General features: G+C 47.9%; 1 long non-coding RNA gene across 1 annotated transcript; it reads left to right on the forward strand.

Annotated features, from left to right (window-relative positions):
• Window positions 1-122: 122 nt before the first annotated feature.
• Window positions 123-512, forward strand: LOC103646041 (uncharacterized). The gene is made up of 3 exons (XR_002267515.1): window positions 123-153; window positions 242-354; window positions 451-512. It is a non-coding gene; the product is annotated as an uncharacterized lncRNA (long non-coding RNA).
• The last annotated feature ends 11,748 nt before the right edge of the window (window positions 513-12,260 follow it).

Consider the following 12,260-nt stretch of genomic DNA (forward strand, 5'->3'; position numbering starts at 1 on the left):
CTGCTGCACGCGGTGCAGGGCACCCTGTTCTGCCGCTCCACCGTTGAGCGCCTGCGCCGGAGCTGCTGCACGCGGTGCAGGGCACCCTATTCTGCCGCTCCACCGCCAAGCGCCTGCAGTTCTGTTTTGCATTTATTGAGTTCTCTGATGAAGGTATTACATATTGACCTACTACTCAGATTCCTTTTTTATGTAATCAAATCTTCTTTTGATGAATTTTATGTTCTGTTTTTTTCTGTAGAGGGCGCCAGAACTGCGCTTAACCTGGGAGGCACAATTTTTGGTTTCTACCCTGTTAGAGTTTTGCCGTCAAAGACAGCTATGTTACCTGTTAATCCAAAGTTTCTTCCCAGGGTGAGCAGTATTTCACTTGTTTCATGCCATGATATCATTAAGTATCCTACTATTCCACAATATGCTAATACTGGTGGTGTTGGGTTTGTCACGTAGACGGATGACGAGAAGGAAATGGTCATGCGAACTGTCTATCGTACAAACATAGATAAGATGGTATTGTCTCTTATCTATGCCATAAAGCTTACTGCTTTTCACTTATTGCTTTTTTTTCATTGATGCTTAGTATTTTATGGTCCTAGATCTTGGGTACATGTTTCTGAAGCTGACACTATCAGTTTGATGCTTTGGTGATCTCATTTGCCTCTTCATCATGTAGGTTACTCAGTTAGATGTCAATAAATTCTTTGAAGAACTTTGCGGTGAGGTGAGCATTGGACTCTGGGGTTTGTGAAATTCTGCCTCTCCACGGCAGGAATAGACGTGATGGCCGCCAAGAATTATTGGAGGTACATCGACGCCCGACAGCTGCAGTAGGGATGGTGGTCGCCGTACCGACAGTGGTGGGGATGGCCCTTGCGGCGACCATTTCTATTGCTGCGTTGTGAGAAGAAGATAACTTGTTTTTTAAGATTCAGTGTTTTATTCTGTTTTGTGTAACTGTATATCGTATTCATGTCCAATAATAAAAAATACTATAACTAAATGTTCAATTACAGAGACAATGCTTATATGACCATGTCTGTTACTTCATCCTGTGCTACTGGTACATAGTTGGTAAGTGTTTCATGTTCTACTAGAAAATGAACATAACATGAAGCAGACATTTCAGTTTTATTTTCTTGGAGTTAATTACCGGTTCACCTTGAAGTTATTGTTATTTATATATTCCAATTTTATTTTCTTCTTGGAGTGAATTACCAGTTCGTCTGGAAGTTACTGTTATCTATAACTTTATATGGTATGTGATGCTATCATCCGTGTTTTTACTTTCTATATACCCTCTATCCCAATGTGCTCCATATTCTATCAAACCGAAACAACAGTACGATATTATATCCCTTGCAACGATCCAAGAACTCTATGATATATGACCATGCTCTCATTTTTATTTGCATTTTGTAATTGTCTATTCCAGCTTTATGGACAACCAGCGCTGGCATCCTCGTGCTCGGATCCGCCTCCGAACGGGGCCAATCTGTAGGACACCGTCGCAACTGAGGTGACGCGGGCCAAGGGCCTCTGGATGGTGGGGAGGCGGCGGTGGCGACGGTGGGGTGCAGCTCACTAACAAGCTCGAGGTCTTCAAGATCGACAACTTCGATCCCAATGCCTATGTGTAGTCCAAGTGCCAGACCGTGAACGAGAAGGTGAGCCTGGCTGCCTGCCATCTTTCATATGGCTGCGTTGCGAGGTCCTGCATAATATGTGTGACTTCCATGTTTGGACAGTGGAGCTGGTTCATGAAAATAAGGGGGTGTTTGCCAGGTTCCAGCTCCAGTGGGAGCTATAGTTTATAATATCAATTTAATTGGTTTTAAAAATATTTTAATCTAAATAATAAACAAAATGAGTTATCTAAATGTCTTCTAAAGTCTTACAACTTCAGCTTCATGATTTTCTGGAGCACCTAATGATCTGCTCCACCAACTCCACCAAATTTTATAGAACTGAAGTTGTCCCAAACTGGTTCTAATATGGAATGAGTTTATTGTTCACTTCTCATAACTTTTAAATATACCATTTTTCAATATCATGTATACAGGCATATAGTCATGCATTTCCATGGAATTTTTATGAATTCTTTGTGGTGCATTGGCTAATGCTATTTTCTGAGGCATGATTACATTGGCATTGGCCTTTTTACTTGGAATTTCATAATTATGTTTCTTAAGACATCTGCTTATTGTTGTTTCTTATGACACTGAAATTATGTTGCATTCAAAACTGGCTAGCAAGTTAAGGCGATTAGATTAGTGTCGCAATGGGAGTGGAAGACTAGCTGTTATTTTTGGCTTTAGTTGTTCATGCCATTATTGATTAGCAAATGTCACAGAATTGCATAGACGTGATCTAAGAAGATATCGTTTACGTTTCTAATCAACATTTGACAATGTCATATCCAGAAAAGCGGCAAAATGAGTGTATTTTTTGTATTTCTCACATTTTGCAACCAACCTTCCTTAAAATGGCATCCTTGTTGTACCTATGTATCAAAATTCATATTTTCTTTGGGAGTTTACATAGTCATTTTACCTCCTAAGTTATACACCACTGATTTGTAAAAATCCTCCAAGTTTATCTAACCTCATTTCTTGCATTGTCCTTGCCACTGGCGTTTGGTAGGACTTCAGATAATCAGAATTTGAGAATTGTATTCAAACATGAGGTTTAACTGTGAGATTTTTGCGTTTTTCTACTGTAAAATTTTTAGTTTAGAATCTGGTATCCTGTGGAGTTGGAACTTCTCAGGCCATATAAGTGGTGATTGATGCCTTTAGGTTTTTTGTTCCTTCCTTGGTTATGATAATTGTTTGGACAGCCAAAGCATGATCACATTTTCCATTCAACAAATTGTTATTTCTTTCTTGTGTTTCAGGAAATGGGGCTACTTGAGATTAAACATGGACTGCTACAAGTTGCAGAGACGTTAGATTTTCTTCATACAAGAAGCAGGCGGGTAGCGATGGTTATCCTAGGTGGAAACCTGACTCAAGGTGAGCTCTATTTCGATCAGGCACATCACACTAGCTGGTCCTGTAGATTTAATATGTGAATCAGAGGAGATAGAATAATCGCATTTTAATGTTTCTTTAGAAGTCTTTCAGTGTAGCATGTTGCCAATGCTTTTCAGTAATTTCTCCCAAGTATACTTTTTTTATGAATTGCACGGTAAGGATTGACGAAGTAATCTGGAAATTGAAATTAGAATTACGGGTTGTCGTTGTTTCAAAAAAAAAATATATTTCATTTGATGTTTGGTTCACTATTGGTTGCCACATTATTCAGAATATATAAGGAGATTCAAGTAAGAATTTTATTCTTTACCTTTGCATCAGATGCCCAATTTTATAGATAATTTGGACATATTTCTTCAAAGAAACTTTTGTCCCTCTATGCATTTGTCTGTACACTGTAAAGTTCATTTCTGTTCTTCATTCATAAATAAAATCTGTATTCTTATTCTGTTCATGGACACCATTTATTTCAGGAAGAACTTATGAAAGTTGAGGAACAATCAGTGGAGCTGGGGATGGATTAGAAGGAGAGATGCTGTTGAAACAGCAGTCATTTCTTGATCTCAATGTGAGAAATACCTCTGTCATGTACGGCCACACATACGCCAGGCGTAGGAGAGCCCGCGATGTGCGTCGAGCTGAGCAGGCAGCAAAGGCACATGCGCAGCAGGTGAGTGGCTAGGATGGAAAGTAGCCATCTGATTGATTGCGCATGCCGCAAACATAGAAGGCTACCGCCTGATTGATTGTGCATGCAGCAAACATAGAAGGAGATTGGCTAGGAGAGAAAGTAGCTAGCTGATTAGTATCCTTCCTATTTTGATTAGATCTTCAATCAAGGAGAACCTTCTCCATTTGTGTAAGCTGCCGGCTATATATAGCCATGTAGGGTGGCACTTGGGAATCAATCAAGAATTACCTATCAAGTCTCTTCCTCTCTTCTCTAAACCGGCGACCAGGAGAACTTCTCCTGTCGACGGGTAGCTCGGCGTGGGGGCATAACCCTGCCGGCAACCACGGGTCAAGGCTACGATCTACGTAGCCGAGGTCCTCCTACCTTGGGCAATACCGCCCTTGACAACCTGGTATCACGAAGCCGACGATCCCCGTCTTCTTCACAACCATCAACTTCCACCATCGCAGCCACTAAACAGCCCTCAACCCCACCCTCGCCCTCAGCCTCCACTTCCACCGGTCACTCCAACACCATGTCGGAGCCCTCCATGGCCGACCTCATGGAGATGATGAAATCCTGGCATTCGGAGCTCAAGATGGAGATCAAGGAGATGAAGATCGAGATGGCTTCCTTGAAGGACAAGGCATCATCGTCATCTGGCGTTGGTGGCGGCAATCGCATGGAGCCTCCTCGTGAACCGGATCGCCCCCCCCGGTTCCAGAAGTGGGATTTTCCCCGTTTTGACGGGAAGTCTGACCCGCGCCTCTTCCTCAACAAATGTGAGTCATATTTTCGTCAGCAGCGTACCATGGCCGAGGAGCGCGTCGGGATGGCGTCATACAACCTCGAAGACGTCGCCCAGGAATGGTTCATGCAACTTCAGGAGGACGAAGGCACGCCGTCGTGGGGACGTTTCAAAGATCTCATTGATCTGCGATTCGGACCAGCGCTGCGCTCGGCGCCCCTCTTCGAGTTGACGGAGTGCCGACGCACGGGGACGGTGGAGGAATACTCCAACCGCTTCCAGAGCCTCCTCTTCCGCGCTGGGCGGCTCGACGAAGCCCAGCGAGTCCAGCTCTTCACAGGAGGTCTGCTTCCACCCCTCAGCCACGCCGTCCGGCTTCACAACCCGGAGACGCTGACCGCGGCCATGAGCCTCGCTCGGCAAGTGGAGCTGATGGAGCTCGACAAGATGGCGGCAGCCCCGGCCAAGCCGGCGCATCGCGCTCTACCGGCCACCATTAAACCTCAGCAGGCGCCCCCACTCCTTGCGCTACCGGCACCGCCGGCGGGTGCTGCGCCAGCCGCACGCGAGCGGCAACCGGGCCGTCGTCTCTCCGTGGAAGAACAGCAGGAACGTCGTCGGCTCGGGTTGTGCTTCAACTGCGATGAGCAGTACTCCCGCGGCCACAATCGCACCTGTCGCCGCCTCTTCTACGTTGAAGGCATTGAACTGGAGATGGCAGTCGACGCCACGGGCGATGCTGTCCCAGCGGAGGAGGGCCCCATCTACTCCCTACATGCCGTGGCCGGAGTGCCAACCTTCGACACGCTACAGGTCCGAGCGTTCCTCGGGACCGCCGTGCTGGTCGCCCTCCTCGACACGGGATCCACGCACAACTTCATCGGCGAGCGTGCAGCGTACCGCTCCGGGATGCACATCCAACCGCGCCCAAGGCTCACCGCCACCGTGGCTAACGGCGAGCGCGTCACGTGCCCGGGGGTCATCCGCGACGCGCCGATCAGGGTGCAGGGCGACACGTTCCACGTCGACCTCTTCGTCATGCCCTTGGCAGGTTTCGACCTCGTCCTCGGCACGCAGTGGTTGGGAACCCTCGGGCCCATCGTCTGGGACGTCGCCGCGCGGACTATGCAGTTCCAGCGCGAGGGACGCGCTGTCTGCTGGACCGGCCTCGCATCCTCGGTCAAGCCGGCCGTCCGCGCAGTCACGGCGCCACCGACGCCGACACTACAGCTCCAGCCAGCCCAGGAGCCCCTCCTCGACGCCCTCCTTCACTCCCTCGGCCACGTCTTCACCAAGTCACGCGGTCTTCCACCCAAGCGCTCCCGTGACCACCGCATCATCCTCAAACCGGGAGCGCTGCCGGTGGCGGTCCGCCCGTACCGATACCCGGCGGCACACAAAGACGAGCTCGAGCGGCAGTGCGCCGCCATGATCGAGCAAGGCATTGTCCGACGCAGCGACTCGGCATTTTCCTCACCAGTACTTCTCGTCAAGAAGCCGGACGGCTCCTGGCGGTTCTGCGTCGACTACAGGGCGCTGAACGCGCTCACCGTCAAGGATGCGTTTCCGATCCCGGTGGTGGACGAGTTGCTGGACGAACTCCACGGCGCGAAGTTCTTCACCAAGCTCGACCTACGCTCGGGCTACCACCAGGTCCGGATGCGCCCGGGGGACGTCCACATGACGGCCTTCCGCACCCACGACGGCCTCTACGAGTTCCTGGTGATGCCGTTCGGGCTGTGCAACGCCCCAGCGACGTTCCAGGCTTTGATGAATGACGTGCTGCGACCGTTTCTTCGTCGGTTTGTTCTTGTGTTCTTTGACGACATTTTGATCTACAGTAAGAGCTGGGGAGAACACCTTCGACACCTCCGCGCCGTCCTCGAGGAGCTCCAACGCCACCAGCTGTTCCTAAAACGCACCAAGTGTGCGTTCGGCGCGACGAAGGTTGGCTACCTTGGCCACGTCATCTCCGAGGCAGGCGTCGCCATGGATCCGGCCAAAGTTCAGGCCATCTGGGACTGGCCCACGCCGCGATCCGCACGGGCGGTACGGGGTTTCCTCGGACTGACGGGCTATTACCGGAAGTTCGTCCACCACTACGGTACCGTGGCAGCGCCATTGACGGCCTTGTTGAAGAAGGATGGATTCTCTTGGAGCGCAGGAGCCGCGGAGGCGTTTGTCGCCCTCAAGGACGCGGTCACCTCGGCCCCCGTCCTCACCATGCCGGACTTCTCCAAGCCATTTGTCGTTGAGTGCGACGCATCGTCCCACGGTTTCGGCGCGGTGATGGTCCAGGGGGGCCACCCCATCGCGTTCTTCAGCCGGGCTGTCGCACCCCGTCATCAAGCGCTGGCGGCTTACGAACGTGAGCTCATCGGCCTCGTCCTAGCGGTTCGACACTGGAGGCCGTACCTTTGGGGACGCCGGTTCATCGTCAAAACCGACCACTACAGCCTCAAGTACCTGCTGGACCAGCGGCTCGCGACGCTTCCGCAGCATCATTGGGTCGGCAAGCTCCTGGGCTTCGATTTCTCCGTCGAATATAAGCCGGGGTCAACCAATGTGGTGGCGGATGCCCTCTCCCGCCGCGACACGCCGGACGATGGGGCGCTGCTGGCCCTCTCGGCACCGCGTTTCGACGTCCTGGACCGTCTTCGTCAGGCACAGCTCACCGATCCAGCACTCACTGCCATTCGTGACGAGGTGCAGGCTGGCACCAAGCGCGCGCCGTGGGAGGTGGTGGACGGGATGGTCCAGTACGCGGGCCGGCTCTACCTACCCCCTTCTTCACCGCTGCTCCGTGAACTGCTCGCCGCTGTGCATGCCGAGGGCCACGAAGGGGTCCAGCGCACGCTACACCGCCTTCGACGTGACTTCCATTTCCCTAACATGAAGCAGGCGGTCCAAGATTATGTCCGGGAGTGCCCTACCTGCCAGCACCAAAAGTCAGAGCACCTACACCCGGCCGGACTCCTCCTTCCCCTACCAATTCCGCAGGGAGTCTGGACGGATGTGGCGCTGGACTTCGTCGAAGCCCTGCCCCGAGTGCGCGGCAAGTCCGTCATCTTGACGGTGGTGGATAGATTCAGCAAGTACTGCCACTTTATTCCACTGGCACACCCCTACTCAGCAGAGTCCGTGGCTCAGGCATTCTTCGCAGAGATTGTACGCCTTCATGGGGTGCCGCAGTCCTTGGTGTCGGACCGCGACGTCGTGTTCACCTCCAAGTTCTGGAAGGAGATCATGCGGTTGATGGGGACCAGTCTCCACATGACGTCGGCTTTCCACCCTCAGTCGGACGGCCAGTCCGAGTCGGCGAACAGGGTAATCATCATGTACCTGCGGTGCCTAACGAGCGATCGGCCTCGCCAGTGGCTCCAATGGCTCCCATGGGCGGAGTACGTCTTCAACACCGCCTACCAGAGCTCTCTCCGCGACACGCCTTTCAAGATCGTCTACGGGCGTGAGCCTCCGTCCATCCGGTCCTATGAACCGGGGGACACACGTGTTGCGGCGGTGGCTAGAACCATGGAGGAGCGCGAAGAGTTCCTCGCTGATGTCCGCCATCGGCTGGAACAGGCACAGGCTGTCCAGAAGAAGTATTATGACCAGGGACACCGCGCCGTCACGTATCAGGTGGGCGAATGGGTGCTGCTCCGTCTCCGACACCGCTCCTCTGCCTCCCTCGCCACTGACTCCACCGGCAAGCTGAAGCCCCGGTTCTATGGGCCCTACCGTGTGCTGGAACTCATCAACGAGGTCGCTGTCCGCCTCGAGCTTCCAGCCCGCGCTCGCATCCACGACGTGTTTCATGTGGGCGTCCTCAAAAAGTATCACGGCACACCACCGCAGGTTACACCGCCACTACCCCCACTTCACCATGGGGCAGTCACCTTGGAGCCAGCTAGGGCCATCCGAACCCGGCTCAACCGCGGTGTACGCCAGGTGCTGGTGCAGTGGAAAGATCAGTCGCCTGCATCTGCGACTTGGGAGGACATGGACGCTTTCATCGACAAATTCCCAACCTTTCAGCTCGAGGACGAGCTGCTTCTTGAGGAGCGGAGAGATGTCATGTACGGCCACACATACGCCAGGCGTAGGAGAGCCCGCGATGTGCGCCGAGCTGAGCAGGCAGCAAAGGCACATGCGCAGCAGGTGAGTGGCTAGGATGGAAAGTAGCCATCTGATTGATTGCGCATGCAGCAAACATAGAAGGCTACCGCCTGATTGATTGTGCATGCAGCAAACATAGAAGGAGATTGGCTAGGAGAGAAAGTAGCTAGCTGATTAGTATCCTTCCTATTTTGATTAGATCTTCAATCAAGGAGAACCTTCTCCATTTGTGTAAGCTGCCGGCTATATATAGCCATGTAGGGTGGCACTTGGGAATCAATCAAGAATTACCTATCAAGTCTCTTCCTCTCTTCTCTAAACCGGCGACCAGGAGAACTTCTCCTGTCGACGGGTAGCTCGGCGTGGGGGCATAACCCTGCCGGCAACCACGGGTCAAGGCTACGATCTACGTAGCCGAGGTCCTCCTACCTTGGGCAATACCGCCCTTGACAACCTCTGTCCTATAAGTTTTGATTCCTTGATCTCAATGTGAGAAATACCTTCGATCCAACCACATGTAACTTCCATTTTTAACAAATATAGCATTCCATCTGTCATATAAACTCTATCTCATCTGTCCTTTTCTTCCTATATATTTTTTCTTGCTTCATATAAGCACCCTTGTTCTCATTATCCTATAAATGGGTTGTCAGATTTATGCACATGAATTGTTATATGCAGGGGTTGGAAATCTACAGATGGTAGTCATTTTCACTTTCTATTCCAGATTCTTTGCATTAACTATGATTAAGCTTCACAATCCTATTTAAACAATATATTTAACTTATTTGTCTACTTATCTTGATTCAATTATTTAAATCAGTGATTACTTAAGGGTATCACTGTTACTTTACAACAAACTGAACATAACCTTTTTATGTCATCATGTCTGAGAACTAAATCATGAAATAATTTGTTGCAGGGTTGACTTTTTATATCTCCAAGAATATTTGGGTTTTACACAAATATTTTTGGCCACAAAACAAAATTCTTTTTTCTTTGTGAAGATATTCACTACATCGTACAGGTCCCTACGACCTTATCTTCAATGGGAAGTCCATCTCTGGTGATTATTCTTTGAAAGGACAGATGAATGAAGGCAAAAACATGGAGCAGGGCAACTGGACAGTTAAGGGAGACTAAAGTTCCATTTCCAGTCTTTTGTCTCATTCAGTGGCACATAAGTATGTACATTTTCTTGCATGATTTTTTATCCTTTACATTTGACTTAGTATTCAAATAATCATAATTGAAATAAATCGACCTATCTTCATGATTAGTATTATTGTAAAGGTTTATAACATGGTCGAACAACTAGCGCATTTAAATAAGTTGTAACTATGTGATACATAAAAACTGTCGCAACACACAAGCACTTCCACTATATGCTATTAAGCCTATGCTTTACCTCTACACACGTGGATGGATCCTTAACATACTCGAGTCAACCACATTGCCAGGCTATTATTGTTTTGGTCCTAGCCCAATATTCCTATTTTGATTTAGAATTATATATGGATAGGTCTGGATCCTGTTCATACTAACTTATCTGTGCAAGGCCTTAGTAGGAATTAAGAATCTAGAGACACTTCTCGTTTTTAGGTTTGGATCCTGTTCATAGTGACTTATCTGTGCATGGCCTTAGAAGGAATTAAGAATCTAGAGACACTTCTTGTTTCTAATCATGGACTCAAAAATAGAACTTTTTTTAACAAACTCAGCCATGGAACTTTTACTCTACCTCCGTCATCTACTTTTGATCTTGGCAAATTTAGTCACCTGCATGAAGCAGGAAAAGGCTAAATGAATTCATTCATATTTTTTTACTCACATCAATGGACATTACATGTCCTGTTAGTGCCTTTATTCTTTTTATTTGATTGGCTTCCTCGAAAAAGTACTACAATCTCAGTTGTAGTCTCGACTTGGAAGTTGCACAAAAACATATATAATTCGGTACTGTCATATCAGACAAATTACTGATGTCACTGCCTATTGAAGTTTATTAGTTGTTAGTCTGGTACTTTGGTTTGTAGTTATAGGGTCAAAGTGTTACAAAGTTTCTAAATATATAATATCTTTCACACTTCAGTTTTAGCTGTAAGTACGCAATAATAATATCACTGTATTCTTCTTTCCAGGCATGTAGCATTTGCAAATTTAAAGTATAAATCTTATGTCACTCCAAAGGACGAGGCTAAAGTTAAGACCGATGATGTTGGTCGTATACTTCTAACTTATCGAAAGCGTGCAAGGTCTGTTGCCATGTATGGATTTATGATTGGTTGCTCTGTTTTTTGTCCATAATTAGTTGATATGGTGAATCGAGGACAAATGAGTAAATAACACAAACTTAGACATATTCTTATCATGTACCTTTGTGTAATTTGGTGCTCCAATGTACCAGATTCTAAAGAAAACTTCATTGATAATATATGTGTTCTTTTTTATGTAATCGGTGTGCGCTCACATTTTGTTGAATATTTGTGTATCGTCGGAACGCACGAGCACCTAACTAGTAGTACTTTAAGACATTTGATATGGACGATGTATGTGATAGATATATATCATGTGGGTAATTTAATTAGTGATGAAATATGTGATGTTCTATTGGTACTAATATATTTGATATAGATGGATATATGTGGTTGTGAATGTGTGTGATGTGAATTATATATCCATTATGAATAGATTATGATTGGTTGTGTGTATATGTTGTCGGATGTAAATAATTAATTTGTGTGTCATAGCCAACAAAAAAAATAATAAAAGATGAAAAGTTATCAGTCATCAACACGATACAAACATTTCTGGCATCCTGATAAAGTCAACGTCAAAGTGCCTTCTAAGTTATACCATTAGAACAGTGCACTATCACATGGTTGTTCTCATGTACACGTTCTCAATATCAATTTTTTTAGATGAACAATTGTGCCGTAACAACCATAGCTGACAAAACTAATTGGATAATTTTTATAGTCAACCGACGAAAATTGGTTAATTCTCGTCTACTAGATGAAGTTGACGACAATTGTTAATTTTCATCGACTACCGATGAGTCGTCGTTAATCTGCAAGACACGGATGTCAATAAAAAATTAGGCTACATTAATAAAAGCTAGCTAATTTCTATCGACAAATGTTTATTTTCGTCGCCCTTTGATTACTATTGTTTTGGACCTAGGCACTGTTTGTTTTGTTCCTCGGGTTAAATTTTAGTCACTGACACGTTTATATGTTAGTTAAAAGCAATAAATATAGTTTAATTATGAAACTAATAAATAATAAGATGAACCTATTAAATCTAATTAGTTCATGATTTTTGCTCATGTGATACTACAATAAACAATTGTTAAATCTATACTACTCTATTAAGAGAGCAAAGAGGGCGTCCACACCCTGCTGCCCCCGCTCCCGTCTCCCGCCGTGCCCCCGAGGCCTGATAGACCCCCATCAACGCGGCGCCCCCGTCATCGGCCCGTCCACCATTCCCCCGATCCGCACGGGCACGAACGCCATCCCCGCACGATACCATCGCCGCGACCGCCCTCTCTACGAGACAGCCGCCGTCCACCCCAACCACGAGGCCACGAGACCCTAGGCGACAACTCCACATCTGCTCGCGCCGTCTCCGCCTCCAGGTGACCCGCTACCCCGCCAAGCCTGTCCTGGGTTTCTGCCGCCATCACGCG

The sequence above is a fragment of the Zea mays genome, chromosome 2 (assembly GCF_902167145.1).
Source record: "Zea mays cultivar B73 chromosome 2, Zm-B73-REFERENCE-NAM-5.0, whole genome shotgun sequence".
Lineage (NCBI taxonomy): Eukaryota > Viridiplantae > Streptophyta > Magnoliopsida > Poales > Poaceae > Zea > Zea mays.